Source organism: Clinocottus analis, unplaced genomic scaffold (genome assembly GCF_023055335.1).
Source record: "Clinocottus analis isolate CAN_PGR_092001 unplaced genomic scaffold, fCliAna1.0.p SCAF_10, whole genome shotgun sequence".
In the NCBI taxonomy this organism is placed as follows: Eukaryota; Metazoa; Chordata; class Actinopteri; order Perciformes; family Cottidae; genus Clinocottus; species Clinocottus analis.
The window spans coordinates 1227075-1239709 of NW_027175821.1; positions in this window are offsets into that span (position 1 = coordinate 1227075).

The window sequence follows — 12635 nt, forward strand, 5'->3', positions numbered from 1 at the left end:
ATGCTCTGCGAGCGCTGCAGCTCCATTCCCTCCTCCTTCATCTTTTAGTTGGTTTTCTCGTGTTGCTATTAACTCTTTAAACTAATTATTAAGAAGAAGAAAGAAAAAACACACGTGTGTTCTGAGAAAATGTAGATTGAAAACTTTATTAATCCCTAGTGGGGAAACTAAGTCGTCACCAAAGACGACAACAGACAAATACAGATGACAACTGACTCATACAGACGATAACAGACTCAAACAGACGACAACAGACTCATACAGATGACAACAGACTCAAGCAGGTGACAACAGACTCAAGCAGATGACAACACACTCAAACACACTCAAACAGACGACAACAGACACAAACACACTCAAACAGACGACAACAGACTCAAACTGGCGACAACAGACTCAAACAGACGACAACCGGCGACAACAGACTCAAACAGACGACAACAGACTCAAACTGACTCAAACAGACGACAACAGACTCAAACTGACGACAACAGACTCAGCGGGCGGTAGAGGATCACTGAAGGGTTCCAGTCCGCTTATGGATGGATTTATGAATTGATGGAGTCGATGTAGTTTCTGCAAAGAGTCTGCGTGACTCTGGAGACGGTCGGCTGCAGAGGTCAGAGGTCGAGCGCTGGCTGAAGAAGAGAAGCAGGCTCAGGAGGAGACATGGCGCTCCATGAGGGAGCAGCTCCATGTCAACAGACAGAAGGTTGCTGGATGGAGGGAGCGACGCTGAGCGGCTTCATGTGAGCCTCTGGGGGTGAAATAATTGAAGAACGAGATGTGGACCGAGAGAGATTGAAGAGGATGGGTTACAAATTGGACCCCTGAGGGGGCCGATGATGAAGATGATGAGGATGATGAGGATGATGATGCGTCATCGGCTCATGGAACCCGGAAGAGTTGTGGAGACTTTTACATTTTGTGCTTCGTCAGAAGAAATGAAAACGAGATATTTTGCTCTGTTTGAGTCTGTTGTCGTCTGTTTGAGAGTGTTGTTGTCTGTTTGTGTTTGTTGTCGTCTGTGTGTGTCTATTGTCGTCTGTTTGAGTCTGTTGTCGTCTGTTTGAGAGTGTTGTTGTCTGTTTGTGTTTGTTGTTGTCTGTTTGTGTTTGTTGTCGTCTGTTTGAGAGTGTTGTTGTCTATATGAGTGTGTTGTTGTCTGTTTGTGTCTGTTGTCGTCTGTGTGTGTCTATTGTCGTCTGTTTGAGTCTGTTGTCGTCTGTATGAGTCTGTTGTCGTCTGTTTGAGAGTGTTGTCGTCTATATGAGTGTGTTGTTGTCTGTTTGTGTCTGTTGTCGTTTGTTGGAGTCTGTTGTCGTTTCTTAGAGTCTGTTGTCGTTTGTATGAGTCTGTTGTCATCTAAATGAGTTTGTTGTTGTCTGTCTGAGTCTGTTGTCGTCTGTTTGAGTCTGTTGTCATCGGTTGTCGTCTGTATGAGTCTGTTGTCGTCCATATGAGTGTGTTGTTGTCTGTTGTCGTCTGTCTGAGTCTGTTGTCGTCTGTTTGAGTCTGTTGTCGTCTGTCTGAGTCTGTTGTCGTCTGTATGAGTCTGTTGTCGTCCTTAGTCATCCTCTACCAGACCTTGCGGTTAAACCTTGCGGTTTAAGCCAGTCAAGTTTCTCCACAACAACCTGAGCTCATGTCATCACATCACACCTTCAAGTCCAATTTTACAACCCAAACTATCACAATTCTACAAAACCCAACAGGATCCAAGTGTGAAAACACCCCAAAAAAACAGATAGCTTGAGATATATCACTTCAACATCCTGCTGCTGCAGATATGCAGCGATGTGTTTTTGTTTTTACAGTAAGAGTTGTTGCAGTTTGGAGCACCTCCTTTATTAGGTTTTTTATTAGAAACGCAGCCTTCCTGTCTGGAAATCGTGACCCTCACCTCGGCTCTGAATAAACCACAGAGACATTCCAATGAAATCCTGTTTTTTACTGATCCAATTAACAACCCTCCAGTTAGTTTCAGCAAAAGGTAAATTGGCTTTTGTTTCCTTTGTAATGCAATTAGTAAAAATCTTTTCAAATACAATTAGGCAGCAGTTTTAAAGGTGTGCAAAATAACACAACCTGGGTGTCAGGAATACAAGCCCAGTACATTAATCAAAGTATACATTTCTTGTTTTCATTGTCTTATGTATTACTTTATATAACTAGTCAATATGGGGACACTGATAATATATTTTGGCTCCTCTTCCTTCTCTTTTCATTTTCTCTCTGTAGTGATTTCTCAACACTACAAAGTATATTTATTTTTTTACTTCACGGTGTAAATTCCCAATGCAGCATATCTGAGTTTCTACATCCCTTTGCTCTTTTGAAACGGCTCGTTTACTCAGTAACGATAATAAACTCAATAAATCCACCCAAGGGACTTGTTGTGCATATTTATCCCGAGCCAACAGTATGCGTTTTGATGTTCACCGGGTTGGAACCTCTTCTATTAAATTAATCTGATCCTTTTCTTCATGCTAATCTGTGATTGGCCATAACTCGTGACTCATAAATGATGCTCCAAGGGAACATGTCCTCCCTTGGGTTGTTAGCCAATCACAAACCAGGATACATATAGTGTGTTTAATGTTATGCACCAACCGCCATGACAAACTCCTTGTATGTGAAAACATACGTGGCAATAAATGATACAGATTCTGGTAAAAAATGATGATTTCCAAATTCCAAATCACACAAACACTGTACAAATAAAATTCACACAAAGAAAAACACATGAAATCCCTGTTAAGTTACAGAAGCATATTAAATAAACTACACAATATACTTTCAAGCTGGAATAAACATGGATAACGTAACTTTCACAATGTGTTAAGTAGCTGCCGCTTAGTCCGTTAGCACGCCACATAACGGGAGTTACCATCATCTTACTAATGGAAATCCCCCACAGCGATAATATCATCTTGACAAAGGAAACATGTTCTCATCTCATGCTGAAGATAACACAAAATGTGTGTCGTTACTTTATTTTATAGTCTCCATGGACTCAAACGCGAAGCTGCGACCTTCACACAGCTAGCTTAATCTTTGGCTAGCTACAACAACCCTTAAAGTTTGAGCCACACACACACACACACACACACACACACACACACACACACACACACACACACTACTTATTAATATTCCTCTGCTTTGGTATGAAGCTATGCTAAGCTATGGCGGCAAAGTGCAAAAGTGTCAATCGGCAAAGTGAATGTGACACTCTCGGAGCGTCACTTTGAATAATTGTGACATTTTTGTGTGTTTACAACTGGAAGTAAAAACTTAATTAACACCTAGTCTATTAATTAACAAATGTTTCAACTGTTTGAAATGAATATATAAATCAATATCCCGATGCAAGGATGTGTTTTCAGGGTTAAAATAAGAAGCGTGCACTTCTCTAATGCCGTGTTCACACCAAACGCAGCGTGAGTAAATGTGACAAAGAGCTTATTGCCGTTAATTCTCTCCGTGAAAAGAGCGATCTTTTCCGCTATCGACTATGGAAGAAATAACCACTAGTTCTGCTTCATACTTGTTGAGGAAGTCTCACAACCGTCGGACCATCAAACTCCATCGTGTCTGCGTTCATAATATTATCCGTAGTCGCACGACAGCGTCTGAATGACGGCCGCTATCAGCGCTACTCCAGGAGGACGGGAAGTTGAAATATCCCAACTGCGGCTAACGAATCTCCGCGTGACGCAAAGTTGCGTTAGCCGGAGTTGGGATATTTCAACACGCGTAAATTTTGCGCCTCGTCCAACGCTCCGTTCGCCCCGCCTCAAGCCCGTCTTGTTTCAGAAGTGACAAAAAAGGGAAGAAGAAGAAGAAGAAGAAGAAGAAGAAGAAGAAGAAGGAGAAGAAGAAGAAGAAGAAGAAGAAGAAGAAGAGGCAGTGAGAGCTTCGTAGCCGATGTCCTTGCTTCAGTTAGACATGCTAATCCCTTTTCTCCAGGTCTTTTTATCTGTGCAGGAGGTGGCGGAGAAGAATAAATTTAAAAGAAAAGGGACCCTTTGATATACAACCCCCCCTCCCACAATCCCTCTCTCTGATTTCGTGGCGTGTCGGTGATCAGTCTGACAGACGGAGGCTAATTCATCCAGGTGATAAGGCGTGTCATTGGCTCTTTGTGCCCGGCGCCCCGTCGCTACTGTGCTTAATTTGACCTTCTGGATGTCGCCGGGCACGCTGGTCAATATTAGCTCGGCAGCCCGCTGACTCAAAAGGACATGTTTGTTCACCCCTGGACCCACCCCCCCTTCTCCACCACAGAAAACAAACACACACACACACACACACACACACACACACAGACAGGGTGGTGATGGCTCAGATAGTAAGCATGGAACAGTCACTCACGAGGCCCCGAGCCAACAACAAACCTCAGTATCGGCAGATGTTTGATAAAGCAGAAGTACCCTGTGTGTGTGTGTGTGTGTGTGTGTGTGTGTGTGTGTGTGTGTGTGTGTGTGGGAGTCGGGGTGTCACATGGTTTTTATGGTTTTGCGTGGTGTTGACACTTATTGCGACATCATTCGACACAAAAATATATAATCAAAAAAACCAATAAACCAGAATACACATATTGAATGGGAATAAGTGAAGCATGTTTATTACCATTGTAAAAACGTACAAGGAGAGTTGGCGACTGAGTACAGCAGTAACATGTATAAAAAGATTAAGACAGGACTAAATACAACATAAAACACCGGCATCAATGGGTTAAAAAGTGAAAAGTGTCATGTTGTTGTCTATTTTTGGAACTATCTCAGTAAACTGGATATAAAATTGGGGCCCAGCACCTAACCAAGTTGGAAGAAAATCCCGCCAAGTCCAGTTAAGGATGCGTCCGTGGCGGTGAGAGTTTAATGAAGCGTGCCGGCACACCCGGTGAACGTCCAGACACGGAGCCGGAGAGAGTTGACCCGCGGCGAATGAAAAGAAGGACGGCTTTTCACAACAGGGAAGCCAACGCAAGTGATTAGACTGTGTGTACAGCGCGGAGAACAAAAAGGCAGACGCGTAATGTAATTACAAGTGGTGACAACAACAAAAAAAAGAAAGGCTGGAAGGGCGCATTTGCATTCAGACCTTGGAGGACACAGCAGTTGGCATTTGATCAATTTGATCAAGTGGAGCGGACCACACGGTAAAGTAAACGCCAGAGTCAAGCCAATGGGCGCCATCGGGGGCGTCAAAAGGCCGTCTATGGTCACTGTTAACTCATTTTAAGGCGATCACATGTCTTTCCAAGCTGTTGAGGGCCTCGTAAAATTTCATGGCGGGCCCAATTTGGCCCACGGGCCTCATGTTTGACACCCATGGGCTCCATGGAAGGGAGCACCCGCTACCACAACCACTCCACCTGAAGGGTCAAGGTGTAAAGAGAGTCAATTATTTACTCGGTGTCTATTTCTGCACTCACTCCACCAGCGTCGGACGTTAAAGCCATCAACGCTCTCTGATATGAAAACCTCTCACCATCAGCGTCACAGCGGCGCCGTCGTAATAAACACTGTACATTATGTTTAATAAAGTACCGGTTGTGATGAAAATACTGCAATAAACACGTTTTATCACCGGTTTGTTGCCCCAGAAAACAACAAGCGCTCGGCGCAGTCGTACAAAGCATATCTACATAATTGATTTTGACTTCATTATAATAAATATCGCAGTGTAATCAATAGGTGCCCCAGTGTTTCACTGATCGATAGGAAGCGATGCACCAACGAAAGGAAGAAGACTGTAAGCTATGACGTAAACGTTGAGGTGTTTAAGGTACTTTCAGATAAAACGTTGGGTTTTACGAGGAAGGAAATGCAATATGTTGGGTTGAGCTCCATGACTTTTGATGAGCAACAATAAACATATACACGACCGCTATAATAGCATTGTGACCATAAAAAAGGGACAGTAAAACAATAAAGTGTAATTTAACATTAAATCACACTCGCAGACAAATACAAAACAACATCATTTCAAAAGCACGTCAGCTGTACAGAAGGAATCGAGCCTGCAGACGCAGCGCCTCGCTTCAGTGGCTGATCTCCCGCCGCTCGCCGCCTCTTCACACTGTCAATTGAAAAGGTTAAAAAGCGACTTTGTGTTTGTCGTTACACAGCTCGTGTGTGTGTTTAAGTGCCTGAATCCTCTCTGAGGAGTCGTGGTGGGCGGGTGGTGGCGGGTGGTGGTGGGTGGGGGGGCGTTTCAGCTCAGATCCTGTTTGTTCAGACTCTGCAGCTCCACCAGGGCAGCGAGGCGGCGGCTCACTGGGTTTAGATTGTTTGTCGTTTGGCATCTCGAGTGGAACTAACAAGCCTATAAAAACGGTAACGAGAGGAAGACGGGAGGAGGAGGAGGAGGAGGAGGGAGACATTTGAGACACGGATGGGTAGAGACAACGAGCGCGAGAGAAAATGAGAGGTGTAGGTATACGGGGGAGTCGTCGAGCGGGAGAGAGTGGATGTGAAATTGTTTGTGAGATTTTGGGTACAATGTCTGGTTTGTTTCACGCTCACGTGCATCTGCATCCCCTCCTCTGTGAAAATGTGAATCCTTTTTTACTCCCTGAGCAGCAGCCGCTAGAGGCCGATGTGTCCAGCTCAGGCTAAGTCCAAGAACGAGTCGAGTCAAAGCAGCAAAGGAAACCGTGTCCTCGTCCTGAAGGAGACTTGTGCTATGGCCGTTTAGCCTTTCTGGCTGTAGCGTGGTTAAATCAATCAATTGAGTTTCATGAAAAGATATTCCCACCCCTCGATTCGGCCTCGGTGTCGGACCAATAAAGTGTCCTGTAACGTGACCCAACACTCGTATATCAGTCCTGCAGGCCTTGTCCGTGGCCCTCGATGGAGATACGCTCGTTCGAGGAGAACATAAAAGCTCAAACACGCTCTGAGAAGTTTGGCGAGTTTAGCGCCATTTGTCCTTCTCGCTCGGGTTCCAGTCACCCGTGTGGAAAATGGTTGATGCCAGCGCGTTCGAGTCGTGAGAGTCAGAGTCGGCCGACGCGCTGAGCGCAGTCGGACTGCGATCGGGCCCTGCAGAGGCTCCGCCTCTTCCCGCTGTAAAGGGCGAACTATACTTCTGCACACCGACGTTCACCGATATCTCCCTCCAGGAATTCACCTCCATCTGCGTGTCCTGATACTCCATCAGACGGGTTTTATAAATGTTCATATTTGTGGACCTCTTCAGCCAAACGTTCTTCAACAGGATCCATTGTTTGTGTTTCTCTTATGGCTTTTAAAAACAGAGGTATTATGCGATGAAACCGGAAATGAGAGACTCAGAAGGGACGTGGTTAGCGGACCAATCACAGCCTTGCGGGCTTGCGTAGCTTTGACGGATAGTCAGAAATTTGGGGTGACGCACGCAAGCACGCAAAATGGCCGATTTGACCACGCAAGGTCGGCCACGCGTGTCTTGCGTGCTTGCGTCTCTGCGTAAAACCCGAGTATAAATCAGCCTTAAGCTGTGTGAAGGCAGCACTCGGCCAGTGGGGCGGACGTTGAGTGCGAGTGCCCTCTGTAATGAATGAACGCGTGTCAGCGGTGGCTGCAACATACTGAGACCGGGCAAGCCCTTCTGTTGCCTAGTTGTGTTGAGGCGGACGGGGAACGACTGATTCTCCACCAAAAAAAAAGGAGTTTGCCAAGATTTTTTTGCAGAAAAAAAAAGAGATTTGGCTCGACGATGACTATGCGTCCGTCTCATAAAAGGCAGAACGGCGAGAGGCTCTTTGGCACGGCGCTCGGCGCCCTTTTGCTCGGTGCGGCAAGAAAGCGGTCGTGGCGCCGTGCCAGCCACTGGGAATGATGGCTGTTAGAGCGGATGGTGCTTGACTCCGAGGCCGAGGGCGAGGAAGGTGGGTCAACGCGATGGGCAAAGAGATGTGACGAGGTTTCTGAACCTTTTCTCCCCCCCAACACACACACAACGGCTCTGAAAGCGGACCAAACCAGCGTAACACGCCGTGTCAGCAGGGGTCCAGGTCATAGAGGAGGAAGCAGCTGATCCAGCAGCCAGTTTGTTGTCTCTTTACAACCTGTTGCCTTCTTCGTGGATTGTTGTCATCCGACCCAGGAAGTGTGTTGAGGCCTCTCAAGCAGGTCGATCGTGGTTCCCGGCTAACGGATGTTTTCACAGACATGAAGGTGGAAGTTCTGAACTGAGTCGCATTTCTTCGACTGAACTCCATCAAAGTGATGCGATTGTGTTTTTTAATTGTTTCCTACAGTCTGAGACCACAATTCAGACAAACAAACAGACAAAAGCCTCCGAAAGTGGAAGTGAAACAAAGAGAAGGAACAGCGTATTTGATGTTAACGACTTTATTGAGCTGCTTAATCCATTTGATCAGAATCATCAAAGAGACGACTTGACACAAAGCAGAAAACAAGGAGCCGCCGAGCAACTCCTGTTGGAGATTTATATTTGTTTAGACGTTTTTTTTTTGAGAGGGCGGCATGTTTTATAGATAATCCGCATGAAGTAGCTGAAGATTAGCACACACGTTACATAACTTGTCTTTCAGTGACTCGGTTGATCGCTCGTGGACGTGGAGGGTTTTCACTTTGATGTCACATCTTCACATCCGGGCTTATTGAGCGGCAATCACTCCAACGGCAATCACCGAAAACAAGCCGCCAGCCAGTTGTTCTCCTCACCATCAAAGTCGTATTTGTTTGCTTCATCGGGTGAAAATGAGTTGATGTTAGTTGAGGTTAGCTCAACCTGCAGACCTTCAACCCCCTCGAGATCTCTGGAGACAATTCTGTCTCTAGACCTTTTTCCCTGTGTTTGAGTCATCGTAGGAACCCCAAATAAAGTCCAATACTTGGGTTTATTGTATGTATTTGTTCAGCAAAGTCTGGGAAAGAAAATGTATATCTGAAAAAAAAGATATTTTGATCATGACTATGAACATCCAGCATGAGGGTATCAAAAAGGAGTCCTTAAGAGCTCCACAGTCCGTAACAACATCCCACATACTAATAAGAAACCTTTTTTGGAAAGATTAGGACCTAAAGAGTCACAATATCACAATAAAACAAAGCCTTGGCATGTTAGGAAGGAGTGTCAGTCACAAAACTGGGTCTGGGTTCCCCAGCCTGCTCCCGCAGTCCAAAGACATGCAGCTCTGGTTAATTAGAGACTCTAAACCGCCCGTATGGGTGTGAATGTGAGCGTGTCTCCATATTAACTACATACAATCTCTACACAAACTAGGACACCTGTTCAGGGTGAACCCCGCCTTGGCCCGGTGACGCCCGCTGGGATCGGCTCCAGCGCCCCGAAATAGCATGGGCGGTTTGGATAGTGGGACGGACTCGTGGTTAACATGCGTGCGGACGTTAATTAGAGCTGGATGGAGGCAGCAGCTGTGTGGACGGACCCGTTCATTCTGATGACTCATTTGGAGTCAGAACAGTGAGACGGTGCAAAGGTATGACACCTAACCTTTGTGCTTCACACTGGAAATAGACCCATGAAGACAAGGACGCTCGCCCCGCTTCACTGTCATTTACTTTATCGTTTCGCTTCAACATTCAAGCTGGGATTGGTCAGCCGTGTGGAGGCGAGAACACGGCCATGGTTTGAACTTCCCTCTCTTTTTACAGTCTTTACACGACTTCCTCTTAATGTATTCCCTCAGTAAACATTTTAAACATGAGTTTATGTCTCAATCTCTAGTTTTAAGTCTTCTTCAATACAGCGTGATGTTCATTTAATACATTATGGTCATTTAAAGTCAAACAGACCATAAAGCAGGAGACGCTTCCTGTTAGTCTTTCTCAAAGAAAATATTTTCCAACACATTTTTTAACTTCCCTGTTCTGTTTATAATTTGTCTGTTCTTCTGAGGCACGCTTGTAATTGCATTTGGTAATATAATACAGTAACTATTATTCCAAACAGCTCTTCAATGACTCTTTCTTCATCAGCAGTGTCATTTTCGCGAGAGGTTCACAAAAGGACCGTGACATCTTTCCACCAGTGCTCACCGGCTCGCCAGGCAAGCTAAATATAACATTTTGTCGAGGGCAGCGACATCATCACCATTTATAAATATGTACAAATCCATTCCTAATAATTGCATTAAAATGATTGCGGATGATTGCATCCTCCGTGTCGGTGGGTTTCTTTTGTTGCACGGTGAATATTAGCCAAGCTACGCACATGCCAAGGTCGTTACAAAGAGCATTAGCATGAGGTAACCCTGGCACATTTACACTGATTATGGTGATTGGATTTCAGGAAAAACTTTATCTGAAGACGGCGCACTGTGTGTCAGGAAACTTCTTTTGGAATAAAAAGGAGTGTAGAAGCCATTTTATGTGTTTAACCTGTTGGTTTGATTCGATTACGATGGCGCAATGATGCGTCAATGTTATATATATATATATATATATATATATATATATATATATATATATATATATATATATATACATATATATATATATATATATATATATATATATATATATATATATATATATATATATATATATATACATATATATAGACGTCACCTGAGTGCAGCCAATCTTAATGAGATCATCCTGGATGATCATATTTATGATTAAAATATGTCAGTAAAAGTAATTTCTTTTGAAAAAAATTAATAAAATTCTGATAAAAAAATATATAAAATAACAAAAGTATTAGAACTCAAGTATTTGTTTAAGAGGACTTTCATTCATTTTTCTGTTATGCAATAAAAGGATTTAAAGTGACGCTGTGAAAGATTGGCGTTAATTTAGCGACCGCTCCTACAATGAGTCATTTAGGAATAAATCCACTGTTACGTATGTCTAAACGTGTAAGTTACTAAACTCACCCTCACTGAGCCCTCGAAGGAGCTTTTCATTCAGCTTTTTAACACACTTCCTGTTTTACCAAGAAGAAGAGAGCGAAAATGAAAGAGAAATAAATGGATGGCTAACAAGTATGCAGGTAGTGCTGTGTATTCAAATGACTCATTTCTTAAATCAAGAGGAACGTTTTACGGCTTTGTAGCCGAACTGTGTTAAAATTTACAACACACAGAAGCAAGGGCAGATCCTATAATGTTCTCAGCACATTAATTTATCTCAGCGCCCGTTTAACTACTTAAATTAAGCGATAATCCATCATAGCAATACATTATAGCGCCAGGACCGCGTGGCATAAAGGAAGCTATGTGCTGTCCACAGTCTTATATGAATACCACCTGACCACACATAACAACAACCACATCATTTCTCACGGGAAGGTGTTTTAAAAACATCACACTTTCAACAAAATGCTCACGTGTCATTCAACTATCAAACAAAACTTCTCATTGAGGTTAAGTAAAAAGTTTGCAATGAAACAAATGTTTTTTCACTCTTTATACTACGTGACCTGACTTCTGAAATGGCGTGAAATGACACTCAAAAAGACAAAGAATGTGCAGGAATGGGACACAAAATGGCCGAAAGCCTGTCAAATGATGTCTTTAAACATCCAAACACTCGACCAGTCTATTTAAATCATTAAGCCTTAAGTTCTAATATTTAAATCCAGTTGAATCTGCTTGAAACTGTCAATAAGACATCTATCAAACTGACAGCTATCCGGGCTATCCATAGTTTTAACTCATAGTCTTAATACTTTCTTTCTTATGTTTACTGCTGTCTTGATTTATTGTCCAACACATTCTTCTGTACTTGTCCTTGACCCTTCATCCTCAGCTGAGCTCTGATTGTTCTCTCTTCCGCTCGCCAGCTCGCTCTCTCCCTTCCTGGCAAAAAAAAAAAAAAATCAATACATCCATCTATAAAGCTTGACACATTGAATTAAAATACGCATGACGACCTTTGACCCCCGGCCTGGTAAAACAAAAGGGAAGCATCGCATGCGCCAAACCTAAAAAACGGCAGCAGCTAACGAACGCAGCAGCTAACTGACGCAGCAGCAGCTAACCGACGCAGCAGCTAACCGACGCAGCAGCTAACCGACGCAGCAGCAGCTAACGGGTGCAGCAGCTAACGGACACAGCAGCTAACGAACGCAGCAGCTAACCGACGGACGCAGCAGCTAACGGACGCAGCAGCTAACGGACACAGCAGCCAACGAACGCAGCAGCTAACCAACGCAGCAGCAGCTAACCGACGCAGCAGCAGCTAACCAACGCAGCAGCAGCTAACGGACGCAGCAGCTAACGGACACAGCAGCCAACGAACGCAGCAGCTAACCAACGCAGCAGCAGCTAACCGACGCAGCAGCAGCTAACCAACGCAGCAGCAGCTAACCGACGCAGCAGCAGCTAACGGACGCAGCAGCTAACGGACACAGCAGCTAACGAACGCAGCAGCTAACCGACGGGCGCAGCAGCTAACGGACGCAGCAGCTAACGGACACAGCAGCTAACAAACGCAGCAGCTAACCGACGCAGCAGCTAACCGACGCAGCAGCTAACCGACGCAGCAGCAGCTAACCGACGCAGCAGCTAACGAACGCAGCAGCAGCTAACGGATGCAGCAGCAGCTAATGGACGCAGCAGCAGCTAACGGACGCAGCAGCAGCTAATGGACGCAGCAGCAGCTAACGGACGCAGCAGCTAACTGTAGCTTGGCTGGCTAATTAGCATA